This window comes from Hetaerina americana, unplaced genomic scaffold (genome assembly GCF_022747635.1).
Source record: "Hetaerina americana unplaced genomic scaffold, ioHetAmer1.1.p SCAF_6, whole genome shotgun sequence".
Taxonomy (NCBI): domain Eukaryota; kingdom Metazoa; phylum Arthropoda; class Insecta; order Odonata; family Calopterygidae; genus Hetaerina; species Hetaerina americana.
In genome coordinates, this window is record NW_027287205.1 from 84,009,117 (window position 1) to 84,021,881 (window position 12,765).

At 43.1% G+C, this 12,765-nt stretch overlaps 1 protein-coding gene across 1 annotated transcript in view; it reads right to left on the reverse strand.

Moving 5' to 3' along the window:
* Window positions 1-12,765, reverse strand: part of AdamTS-A (ADAM metallopeptidase with thrombospondin type 1 motif A) — a 752,668-nt gene that overhangs the window by 192,486 nt on the left and 547,417 nt on the right. The gene's annotated exons all lie outside the window — the stretch shown is intronic.

Genomic DNA, 12,765 nt, shown 5'->3' on the forward strand with positions numbered 1-12,765 from the left:
TCAGGTATTTCGGCACCATGCACCTAGAGCAATAATCCCAAATATCGGTAACTAGGTACCAGTACTTGAAACTAGAAACAAAGGTATTTTTCAGCTCCTATATGTACAGGGTGCGGCGATTAAATCCGGACAAATTACTATTTGAATTTCCCGCCATTTCCTAGTTCCACTGGAGGTCGCAACTGGCGTTCTTGAAAGCTATAGGCATCTAGTAAACAGTCATAACCTCAAAATTACCAAGATATACGTACAAGGGAGGAGTACAATCGAAGAGCCGCCAATATCGAAAAGTGTTCGCCCAGGGCGTTATATCTGGAAATAGTTCGATTCTTCTTCTGGTTCCCCAGAACAACTGTTTACGATATTGTGGCCGAGTATCATGCTTCGTAGAAGTCTGGGGGAGTTTTCGCTCCTCCTCTTTTCTTTCTTTTCCTCTTTATACCGGCACCAATCCCGGACAATTGCTGACAATTATGAAATGTTTCTGGGGTTGGTATCTTCAGCAAAAATATCTCAGGATATTTTGTCATATCGCAAATCTCATATTTTCACAAATGGATAAATGGGGTACGCGACACATGAATATCGCAATTCTTTCACCGCGATATTGCACAGCTAGGCACGGATACCGTTAGAAAGAGATGCCAACCGCCGACTTGGAAGAGGGCGGGATCGCGACACTGCAGCCCATCCATCGCCCGCCCCCTCTCCCTCGCCTCTCTCCCTCGGTGTTGATTTACGTCCACGCCGCAATCACGTTCCGGCAAACGCCGCCCCACGTTCAACCCCCCCCCCCCCGCCTCCCGCCGCGGAAGTCGCCGGAAACTGTTGCACTTATCATTTTCTCCACCAACGCGCGCGCGCGGTTGAAACCCTGCGGCCAGACGAGCATCGAGTCCGCCCCCACCACTCTCGCTCTGCCCCGAACAAATAAACATCGCATAAAGAGGGAGACGACGGCGCTTCAGAAATGGCCGGGCAATTACGCTCCGCAGTCTACCGCCCCGAGGAGAAATGTCCGGGGCTCTCCCTCTCTTCTCAATCCGTGCGTAGGAAGGACACAACATGCATGTCTCGCTCGAGGGAAGGAAATGACACCGGCTAAGCAAACCTTGAAAACACCTTCAGAGGCCGGACGTGAAGTTTACTATTTTCTTAGCTCATTTCCATACCCGTGATAAGCGAACGTAATCGATGACCTACCCATTTAAACACGCTCCATTCATATGAAATATTATCTCCGTTAATAGGGGGCTTGATGAAGGTTTATACACAGTAAAGCAAATGAATTCACGCAATAAATCGAAATATTTCAGAGATATTTGAATGTAACTACCATAAACAACCATTTTTGAAGCAATATTACAACTTCAGAGTAGTTTATCGTCCTTAAACCCTGTTGAATGCGCCAGTTAAACATTACTTAATTACCTATATAATTAAGGGGGACGGAAAAATAATTTATGTATATTTATATATATAATGTATATATATATATATATATATATATATATATATATATATATATATATATATATATATAATGGGCTGACACAATATAACACAAATAGAAAAGAATAGACACATTTAAAAGAACACTTACACGGTAAATTGTTCGAGCTTTCGGCCCTCTCAGAGGCCTTCTTCAAGATATATATATATTTATATAGTTTGAGTTACATGAATACGAAGCGAAATTCCTTGTGGGGATAAAACATTTCCTATCGACATCTGAATAAATGTACAGACTCTAAAAAAATGACCTCTCCTTCAGACGAGAGCGAAGACTCGGTTTTCTGGCATTCAACATCTTTAATTAGAGGTAATTTGAGAAGACTTCGGCGAATATCTGCACAATGATACTGTCGTTTAATAATAACGTCAGAATTGAAACCTTTCTTTTCACACTTAAAGTGGGTTCTCGATTGAAGCGAGAACTTAGCTCAGACTTGACACGCGCGCTCAAATTATCGCACTGTTAACAGTAACTTGAGTACATATGCACCTTCCATATTCACACAGTCTTTGAGAATTCCTCATCTTTTAGTCGACAAATAGTAGGTAAAGCTCTGTCTGGTATTTTCTTTTGAATCCACCGAATAAATACGAAATATTTGTACGCTTTTGATTCTCGAAATGGTTTACGAATAATTTAGAGCCTCCCTTCATTATTACTGTTCTTCATAAACTGCTTACAATGTTTTTCGATTGTGCTGTACTTTTTGGATGCTCGTAGCGCAAGAGTAAGAGCCAACGATCACCAGTGATTGGACAACTTGACCACCTCCATTTAAAAAACATAAAAAAAGGTTTATCTTTTGCGTTGCGTTTAGTTCTTTAATGAGCAATGTATACGGACCAATTCCTTAGCGCGTGCTCAACGCAAACTTTAAAGCAGCGTTCCTCAAGTTCTTCGGTCCAATGTGAACCGGGCTCGATAATGCTCTTGAAGTGACCAATTGGTGATTGGGATATCAAAACGTGCATGCAAACTCCCAACAGATGTCGCAGAACACCACTTTTGTCGGAACTACACCTGCAGAAGAACGGCAAGAAACCTACATGTGAATTCTACCGCCAAGTGTTTTCCAACGGCATCTTCATTCAAGACTCCAGAGTGTTTGACGTCGAAAGGGAAATAAAGGGTTTTCGGTCGAAGTGATTCGGGAGCATAAGACTGTCACCCCGTCCTAAATGACCCTTTTTCACCCTTGACGTGTTGTTATGTGCTACTCGAACTGGTGAGGGGGGGGGAAGTTTAAACTCTACAGAAGAGAGATTATCCGGCCAACAATGAGGGTCGCGCCGCGGTGGAGGGAGGGATGGGCACTGAATAATAATTACCGATACAATTGCATCGACACACAGTAAGCACATTACATACGATAACTTATTTCCTGATTCAGTATTATCGGCGCAACGCTATATATCCAACCGATCACCATCATGACATAAGCTGAATGTTTTCTGAACCTCCCCTCCCACTTATCGATATCAAATATGCCTAATCGGATATAAAAAGTACACCGAGACCAAAGGAAGGCAGGCAAAACATCACATTTCTATGTTTGGTATATTTTGGCGTCACGAAGGCTTTTTAACACACTACGATATCATGTATTTCACTGTTGCTCATTCAGCGAAAGCACTAGTACAGTAAATTCTAGTACTCGATGGTGTCTGTCTCAACTTTGTGGAAGAACATGTTCATTAAATGAAGAAAACAATGTATTTTTACACTGTTCTTAGAATTGAAGCTGCTCACAAAATTGTCTAATTGTCTTTGAATGCATGTCTATATCGCAAAGATATCGTCTACCTTACGAAACCAACAGTGAGTGTTCTTTGTAAAAAATGAGTGACTGCTGAATATTATTCTTTCGAATTCGTTCATGTAAATGTCACCAAGTAGTGGTGATAAAGGAGCAACCCGATTGCTAATCCTTCCACTTGTCTGTAGTATTCATTGCTGAACTGGAAATAGTAATGAAACAATCTCAGTAATGATATAAACTCAGTGAGGAAAGGATGGTTCGGCCACAGCAACTTTTAAGCACTTTTACCGTCACTACCAATGCTTAAAAAACCGGGATATTTGTATAAAGGTTTGTAACATCAACAGCGGAAAAATACATTGTGTTTTTCATTTTATGAACTAAATCCTTGCAATCACCCATGCAACGATAGAGCGAGGAACGAAATATCGGTGCAATTCTTTCGTGTGCTTCGACGATGTCGAATTTATCTAACCGTGAATCAAACTATCGATGTTCTATCGCTGCATTGATGCACGTGTAATTTCGATGAAGTTCTCCTTTCACGCCTTTCGTCCACGAAATCCCATCACTTCTACGAATCCCTCCCCCACGACCACCTGGTACTTCCTGAAGCACCACCGATGATGACGTGCACGCTCACGTGTTTACGAAACCCGCCCGGCGGGTGTTAAAGAAAATCCCGCATCAGGAATTCAAAACCTTTGGACATTTTTCACTGTCCAGTGACCTTCGAAAGTGGATTTTGGTAGTAAGTCACCCTTCACATAATCTCTTCCTTCTAAAATAATAATAATAAAAAATTGGAAATACAACGGAATGCTATTTTTAAAGGGCGTAGTTATTTATCGCTTTAGGACGTCCAACGGTTTTCTTCCCGACGGCCGAATGTCCGCTCAGCGTCGGAGTTGAGTTATTGCCGTTTCGGAAGAGGCAGGCGGCGATTCCTCGACCGCTCCCGGGAGAGCGGGAGGGAGCGCGGTGCGACGCCTCACGCTCCCTCGGCCTTCCTCTCGGCGGCGGTGACGAGCAGCGTCGAGACGTCACTCGAGCAGCCGAGGGAGAAATGAGTGGTGCATCAGAGATCAATGCGTGCAAAGTGAATCGGCAGCTTCGAACGCACCTCAGCCCCGCGATGCACTCCTGCGATGTCCGTGCAATTATTCATCCACGTCCAGTGACATCAATCACTCTCGAAATGAAAGCATTCCGGACTTCACACGCCCCCCCGTCCACTCCCCCCCGTCCTCCCATCTCGCTGGGGCGGCGAAAGATTCCCGCCGGGCACCCGAAGTGGCTTACAACCGAACATTTGCCACTAACGAGTGCCTCCATACACATACCAATTCATTCGATGGGTTTAATGGAAGAAGGGACCATTTGGTCTCAATTTCGCCCAAATAAAGACCTCTATCTACCTGTCATTCCTGATTGGTACTTTTCCAGGATTCGATAGGGTTAATGTTCGGTACATCTCTTAATTGAGGCAATGAGGATTATCATTCATTAATTTTTAAGGCAACTATTTAAAAGTGTCAAAGTCCAAAAGGCTATTGGATCAAGAGCGTCGTCATCATCGGATTTTCAACCCCAAGATTGGCTGGCCTCCATTCCTCTCCTGTCGTGCCATCACCCCGTGACAGCGTCTCTGTTTTACGCCCACCTGAATCTGTCCGGGGTACTTATCTCTTGGCCTTCATCGCGGGATCTTCCATTCATATAATTCTATTGAATTTTTAACTATCAGTCCATCGTACCTCGAGGTGCCACACGGCTCTTCTTTCCCGCACAGCTCTCTACTTGGTCCTCTCCTCATCCATTTTTCTATACACTTCCTCGTCCCTCACTTCGCTTCACCATTTGATTTTCAGTATTCTCTCCAGTTCCGCGTTTCTAAGGCATCTTTTCATCGCCGCTCCACTCTTCCAACGTTCCATGTATATAAAGATACGAATACATAAAGATTGCCATGCTCCACACGAACGTTTTGACGATCTGCGGCATCATTTGCACCCTCTGGTTCTTTGAACAAAGCAGTCGTCTCTTCTTCATGAACGCCTTCTTAGCTCAGTAATTAAATAGTGGATTAAACATCGTGACCATTTGAATAAATAAACGTAATAAATATTAATGCAATTCCACACATCTAAAAAGACGAAAACAATTGTTCGATGGCTATTGTCTTCAACGCTCAAACAAATAACACCACAATTCAAAGTACAAACAGAAATAATCACCAAAGCGCAGGAAAACACTTCGGCGTAAATAATCTGGAAATCAAACAAGAGTATCGGAAATTTCTGATTATTTTGATCGTATGACCGGCTGCAAAATGTACGTATTTTTTAAACCTGTGCGGAAGGAATGGCGTTAAACTTTTCAGTAGTGACAATTATCGTTCGGAACGAATTTGGAAAATGAATGTAATGCAGTCGAATCAGTATCTGCAGGGAGCTCGATTTCCCAGTCACCCCCCCTTGAATCGCATTTCCACGTCTCCAGCAAAACTTAAGATCCCGAGAGAAGCCTTCACAGCCTCGCCTTCTTTAATCTCAAACCCTTGGGATCTCTTGGACACCACAATTTCCTCTGATTCGCAAAAAGTGGGTGAGTATAAACATTCGGAAAAACAAAACTTCATCCGCAAATTTTCCTTGCCTTCTACCTCCCATCAGTCCTTTCCACCCCCCTCAGCTTCCTAACGTCCTCTCCTCGTGCCACAGCCTTCAACATTCCACTGCCCGTAATTCTAATCTCTCCCATTCAACTCCATGCCATGCCCATAATTCCTTCCGTTGCTTTACTCTACGTCCATTTCATTTTTTCCATTCTTCTCCACACCCGCATCTCAAAAACCTTCCATCTCATCCCGAACATCACGAATCAACGATCCAATTTTCCATTAACACACCACTACGCTCCACATTATCATTATTATTATTAAAACTCACATGTGCAGGTAGACAATGCCAGGTGGGACACAATTCCCAAGTATTGCAATCAAACTTGCTTTGGAAAAATAGCATGGCATCTCAAATACAATCAATATCACAAAAGATTATAAATAAAATCAGTCAAAAAATACAATACACTTAAAAGAAACTTCAAAAAACCAATGTCTAACACAAAAAAAGAAAATCCTCATCTCATTAACATCAGTTTACCAATCTACAAGAAAAAAAATCAAAAGTTTATCAATTGTTCACATAGTTTCTTACAAGTGTATCTTATCCCTGTTAGGAATGGGCTCCAATAATTTTGCAGTTAAATTGTTCCAATCAACAATTGTTTAAAAGAGTTCCCTCGTCTTTTCCTCCCACACCTTTCACTCCCGGTCCCCGTAATTAACTCCTCCCAGTGAACTTGACCACAGTCGTTTCAATCATGTTTTCCATTCACAAGAGAACACTTTTGAAAGGGGACCGCTGTTAAGTTTTAAAGAAGGAAGCGGCCACCAACACCCACCACCCAATAGAAAAAAAAATTCGTTCCTTATTCGATCCCGAGTTGCAGTAGTAGTCCTGCATCGAAACGACGCTGAGGCTGGTAAAAAAGCGTTTAAGGCGAGGTCGTTAAAGGCAGGCAAAGGAGCGTCAATTACCAGACGGTATTGGCTCTGGGCGCAATGCGGAGGTGTCGGCAGTACAAGTGGGCGGGCGATTCAATGGAAACGAAGACTTCTTCTTCGTCGCCAGGAAAGGAGAGAGCGAGCGAGGGGATGTTCGGGAGGAGGGTGTGTTCCAGCAGACGACCACTTCCGCTCGACTTGTGGCATGATGACGAGAATTCACCGATTGGCATTGTGCCCGCTCGGATGCTTGCGTTGTGAAAACGTAAAAAAGATTGATTGGCGAGATTGAATTGTTTTTTTTAATCCTTGAGCAAACGCTCCTTAATTCAATCGCCGTTCTCTGCGTGCATTTTACAGCTGATAAACAGCGCAATTAAGTCTTCGAGACGCAGCAAAATGCTTCATCAATATAATTGCTACAAAAAGAACGTGGTATTTCAGTGGGTAGAGCGCTGGAATACTGACGGGAGGACCCGGGTTCGATCCCCGGGGACGCCTCTAGGTACACTACGCTCCACATAAGCTGTGTGATTTTTCAGGTAAGAGATTTTTCTGGAAAACCACAGGCAGCACAGAGTAATAAAATCGGAACCCTTATTATCCTGAGGTGGGAATTTCACTTTCTTCGTTGGGCTTGGTGCCAGGTGAGCTCCACCCTTACCCATCAACCGATCTATGGGTTGATGACTGTGGTTGGCAGTTATAATTGCTAATTTAATTTTTGGCGTGTTTTATGGGATGCAGGCTGATCAATGCGGTCCTGAATGGATTCTTAGTTGTAGTAGTTTTTATGGGAGGCGACCGATAGCTGAGGCCATTAGCGATGGATGGGAAAGAATGAAGGGTGGAGAGAAACCCGGTGCCGGCATTAGACTACTCTTATCGAAAAACGCCAAGAGGTTCGCATCTCAACGTCCCATCCGACGGACGTCGTACTCATTCGAAGTGCTTTCCACAAAGTACCTCAAGTAGGCATCGGGATACCACAGAAAAATCTTGGTCGCCACCAGGATTCGAACCCGGGTCCTCTCGGTGGGAAGCCTGTACGTTAGCCATGGTACCATTCCGATCCCCGAAAGTATTCATGCGTTGAACAGGGCTCATCTTATCAATTCGCAAAGGATATATTGCAGTAGTAGTAGTAGTTTTTAGGGGAGGCGACCGACAGCTAAGGTCATTTGCGCCATAGGGGATGGACAGGAAAGGATGAAGGGTGGAGAGAAACCCGGCGTCGGCATTAGCCTACTCTTTACGAAAGGCGCCAAGGGGTCCGCAGCTTAACGTCCCATCCGACGGACGCCGTACTCACTCAAAGTGCCCTCCACAAAGCACCTCAAGTAGGGATCGAGATACCTCTGAAAAATATTCAACACCGCCGGGATTTGAACCCGCGCCCTCAGGGTGGGAAGCCAGTACATTAGCCCCCGCACCATCTCGATCCCCGATATATAGTATTGCATGATGTAAAAATGTAAAGAAGCTATTGTTATCTTTTCACGAATATAATTAAAAAAAAATCCAATTAAAATCAGAACACTAATCTGAACAACCTTGTATAGTGTGTCTCCATGCAAAACCTACCCCAAACAGTAGGATACTAATAATAATAATTACAATAATCTGAGTAATACTAGTTTTTTAGGGGAGGCGACTGACAGCTAAGGTCATTTGCGCCATTAGGTATGGATGTGAAAGGAAGGGTGGCGAGAAACCCGGCGTCGACATCAGCGTACCCTTTAAAGAAAGGCGCCAAGGGGTCCGCAGTTTAACGTCCCATCCGACGGACGGCGTACTCACTCAAAGTGCTCTCCACAAAGCACCTCAATTAGGGATCGAGATACCACAGAAACATATTTGTTGTCTCCAGGATTTGAACCCGGGCTCTCTAAGTTGGAAGCCTATACGTTAGCCATCGCACCATCCCGATTCCCACAATAATCTAAGTAATCATTATAAATTATATTAATCTTCCGGAAAATGATCACATTCACTTCATGTAATCTACGCAACGGATGATACTTTTTAATGAATCAATACCATTAACCAAAACGGCTGAAAATTGATAGTTCGATACTTTCCCAATATACTCGAACATATAGCTAAGAAAATTATAGAATTCTTACACTGGTAGAGTTCAATGACACTCCTGATGTGCTACTGTATTTTCACATGTTTTCACTAAAAATTTCACCAAGTTCGGCATTATTTTTCAACAGTTATGAAAAAAAACAATCAATACCATGATGGTACATTTTATTCCCTCTGGCCCTTTTAATTTCGTAAGCCGTTGGGAGGGTATTCCAATACAAGAAAACCGCGCAGGCATCGCTGTGTGTCCCTTCTCCTTTTATGGTCAAAACACTCGAAGGATTTATCTTCCCTGCCAGGAGAGGGTGCGCTACTCATTTTAATCCCAACTACCCTTGAACTCAAGGCAATGAAAAAATACGTAATTATAAACGCTCGGAAAAGGCCGCTGGCCTTTGCGCGGACAGCAAATTGCACGCGTATTTAGCCATGTAAATCGCTCTAAAAATCGGCGCTATTCCAATCCTCACTTTTTTTTACCATTTCCCGCAAGCGAGCGAATTTCGGCCTCGGCCGCCAGTCGGATTGGGGGGGAGGATCCAACGGGACCAAGGGCACGGGCAGCGGTGTGAAGGCGAGCATAATGGCCTCTAAGGGCTGAATAATTAATAAAAAGAAAGTGCCGAGTCGAAAGAAAACAAATTAGTCATTGGGGGGAATGGAGCGTTTGACAAACTGGTCGTAAACTGTCAGAATTGTTAAAGAGCAATTGCCGAAGTCGTACCGAACATTCCGATCCGAGAGGGCGTCGTCACTCGCGCGATTTGGCCGAGAATATGAAAGAACGACCAACCACTGACGGCGACAACATGCTCATCTTCCTGAAAATACTCTCTCAACTTCCCCATTTCAGAATCTCTTTCGACGGTAATCCGTCCAGCTGATGCCAATCCGATCCCATCATTCCGTTTTCGAACAACGACATTTTACAATTATTAACTCACATATTTCACACAATTGTCACCTATTTTTCCAAGTGGAAAGTTGTCGACCTTCAACTCGTGTCATATTTTCTGATATAATTCCACCATCTAAAATCAAATATGTACCACATCAAACTACGCCAAAATTAGCAAGATTCAGTAAATACGAATGGTCACAATATCGCATCATAAAACTAAAAATGAAGCGTACTAACATTTTATGATATTGTTGTGGTTCCGCCTTGTTTCTCATAAACATAAAATTTCACAACATGCAATCGAAACGACATTAATCTGAGTTCATGAATATTGAGTTAATTTCTAAGGTACACTTCGTGATTAGCTATTTGAGTAACCAAATGAAAATGTCAACAATTTTTTTGAATACATGAATTTAATTTGAATATTTCAATTTTGAATTGAATACCAATTGAAAACGTCAATTGTTGATTTTAATGAAAAATTGGCAAATGTGAAAAAAAGGGCGACTAATCGTACATTGATTCGATGGATATAGTTTTCTTTTTTTATACAGCGGTATTAATTCTGTCAAATTTTTTTTAAAGGTTTCCCGTGAGCGTGACGTCAATTCCAAATTGCTCATAAGTACTTAGAGATGCAAGATGAACTGGCAAACTCCTGGACAGAAATTGATTTTTAAGTTATGAAACCTCCGGCTTTGAGTGATTCCATCTCAAGGGTGGAATACCTGTCTACATCCAGCCTCTGATAATGAGTTTCTTAATAATTAGGAAAGCAAATTTTAACACCAACACTCGTGGACCAGTTCACCTCATAAGTGTTTCAGACAAAGATGGTTAAATTACTGAGGCTATCATCAGAAAATCGGCGTTCGCAAAAACATTTTTAAGGATACGTTGGAATTGATAAGAAACGCCAAAAGTCATGATTATATTCTGCAACCTTTGATATGGAGTGTATTTCAAAAGGAATTGCGTTACTTTTCCATCCTTGATTCTGACGTAATTTTATAGATCGTCGTTAAAACGCCAAGGACGGGGATTTCAAGGATTGAATTACCCTGGAAATAATTTATTAAAATATCTCACCCGAATAATAAACTTTTGGTAAGTATTAACATTACATAGAGCCCTAAAGTATCAGGGAAATGATAAATCAGATGAGGGAAAAAATAATCGGCAGTGGGCTAACACACAATACACAAACTCAAATGGTTCCTCCGCGAATCGTATTCGGATCGCCATCGACGCGAGTCGCGCAAACACGACCGGCCCACGCGCGCTATTATCAAATCCTCGCCTATTGTTCGCCGCCTGTCGAATCCATCGAGTGAATTTCGTCAGAATTAAGCCGTAAGCGAGCGGTCGACCTACATATTGGAAGAGAGACCCCATCTTACGGATCGAAGTGCGTTTTCCCGCGTTCAAGAACATGGACACTCGCGCGTCTCTGCTTCATTGATGCCAAACGTCTTTATTTCCGCGACACTCACACCGTGATCAAGGTTTTAGACTTCCCCGTCACCCTTACTTGTCCAAATTGCTCCGCTTCATCTTCAAATGGAGCAACGTACAATACATTGCTTGAAATAGTAAGGAATATACCTTCACGCCAGAGAAGGAAATATTGGAAACTCTTGAAAATCGTCAAAATTATGGCCATTTCAAAATCACTTACGGTTTTTACGCTTTCCCCATTCCAAAATGTTTAGGCAAGAATGTCAGGCAAGCGAGGAAGGGAAAGGAATAGGGGGTAGGGATGTTGGACGGAATGAAGGGAGGAATGAAGTACACAGAGATGAGGAGGGGCTTTTTTTTAGAGTAGGTTGCTGGATTTTGTGTTTTGCTAGGAGTCACAAAATATTTATTTGGTAGTTGTGTCCATCCAAAGCCTACATTAACCGGTTGATTATATCATAATAATGAAGGCAAAAAAATAAACTGTCAACTAATATTCCATAAACTTTAACCCTAGAACGGTAACGCTATTTTTTCACCCTATTCTGGTAACATGGGGTGAAAAACACCCCAATTTAAAAAAATTCGTATCTCACACCCACTACGACTATGAGAGTCCTATGGGGGTTCATTTTTTAATGTAGAATTACGTGACTCAAAGACTATTTTTTAAAGATTATCGGATGAGAGAAAAATGAGTAAGAAGGGCGAGAAACGTGAACGCCGTTTTCGTTTGGGGCGAGATTTCAACCCGCTCTGTGGTGTTTTTTCACCCCCGTTACCGTTCTAGGGTTAATTTCCCAAACTCATAATGAATCCAGCAGGACAGCAGCCGAGGCAGAGGAGGGGTTACAGAGACGGAAAAAGAATTCGGAAACCGGAACAGCGGAGTATGAGCAAGGGAGCCGAACATTCAACTTGTCGACCTGTGAGGTTTTACGTAACGGTTCAGTCGCGCGGACCCCCATTGCATCTTTAGGGGACGAAGAAGAAGACGGAGTATCCGATTTGTTGACGGGCACGCCCATGGGACGCAAGGGCACACCCTTCCCCCGCACAACCCCCCGCCCCCCACCGACTCCGCGGAGAGAGTCGCCCTTCCCCACGGACGCCCGAAAGAAGCGTCGGCGAGGCCCTTGGCCCACCGCTATTCTGACCACGCCGTGGACACCCCTCGGCCGTCCCACTGTCCGCCGAAGCGATGGACAGTCATGACAAATGAAGTCAACGAAGACGCAGAATCACTGAAACGTGTCGCAACAAGTGATAGGAAAGATGGGTTAACGGATATGACGTCGAAAATAAGGCTCGATAAGAATTCTTTGATCCATTTTTTTAACAAACTTAACAAATCGCCGATCTTATTAAAAAAACGCCTAATCTTAGAGTGTCTGCCACAGACAAAAAGTAAACAATGAATACAGCTGAAAATTTTATCATATATTATGGCCAACGTACGTACCAACATC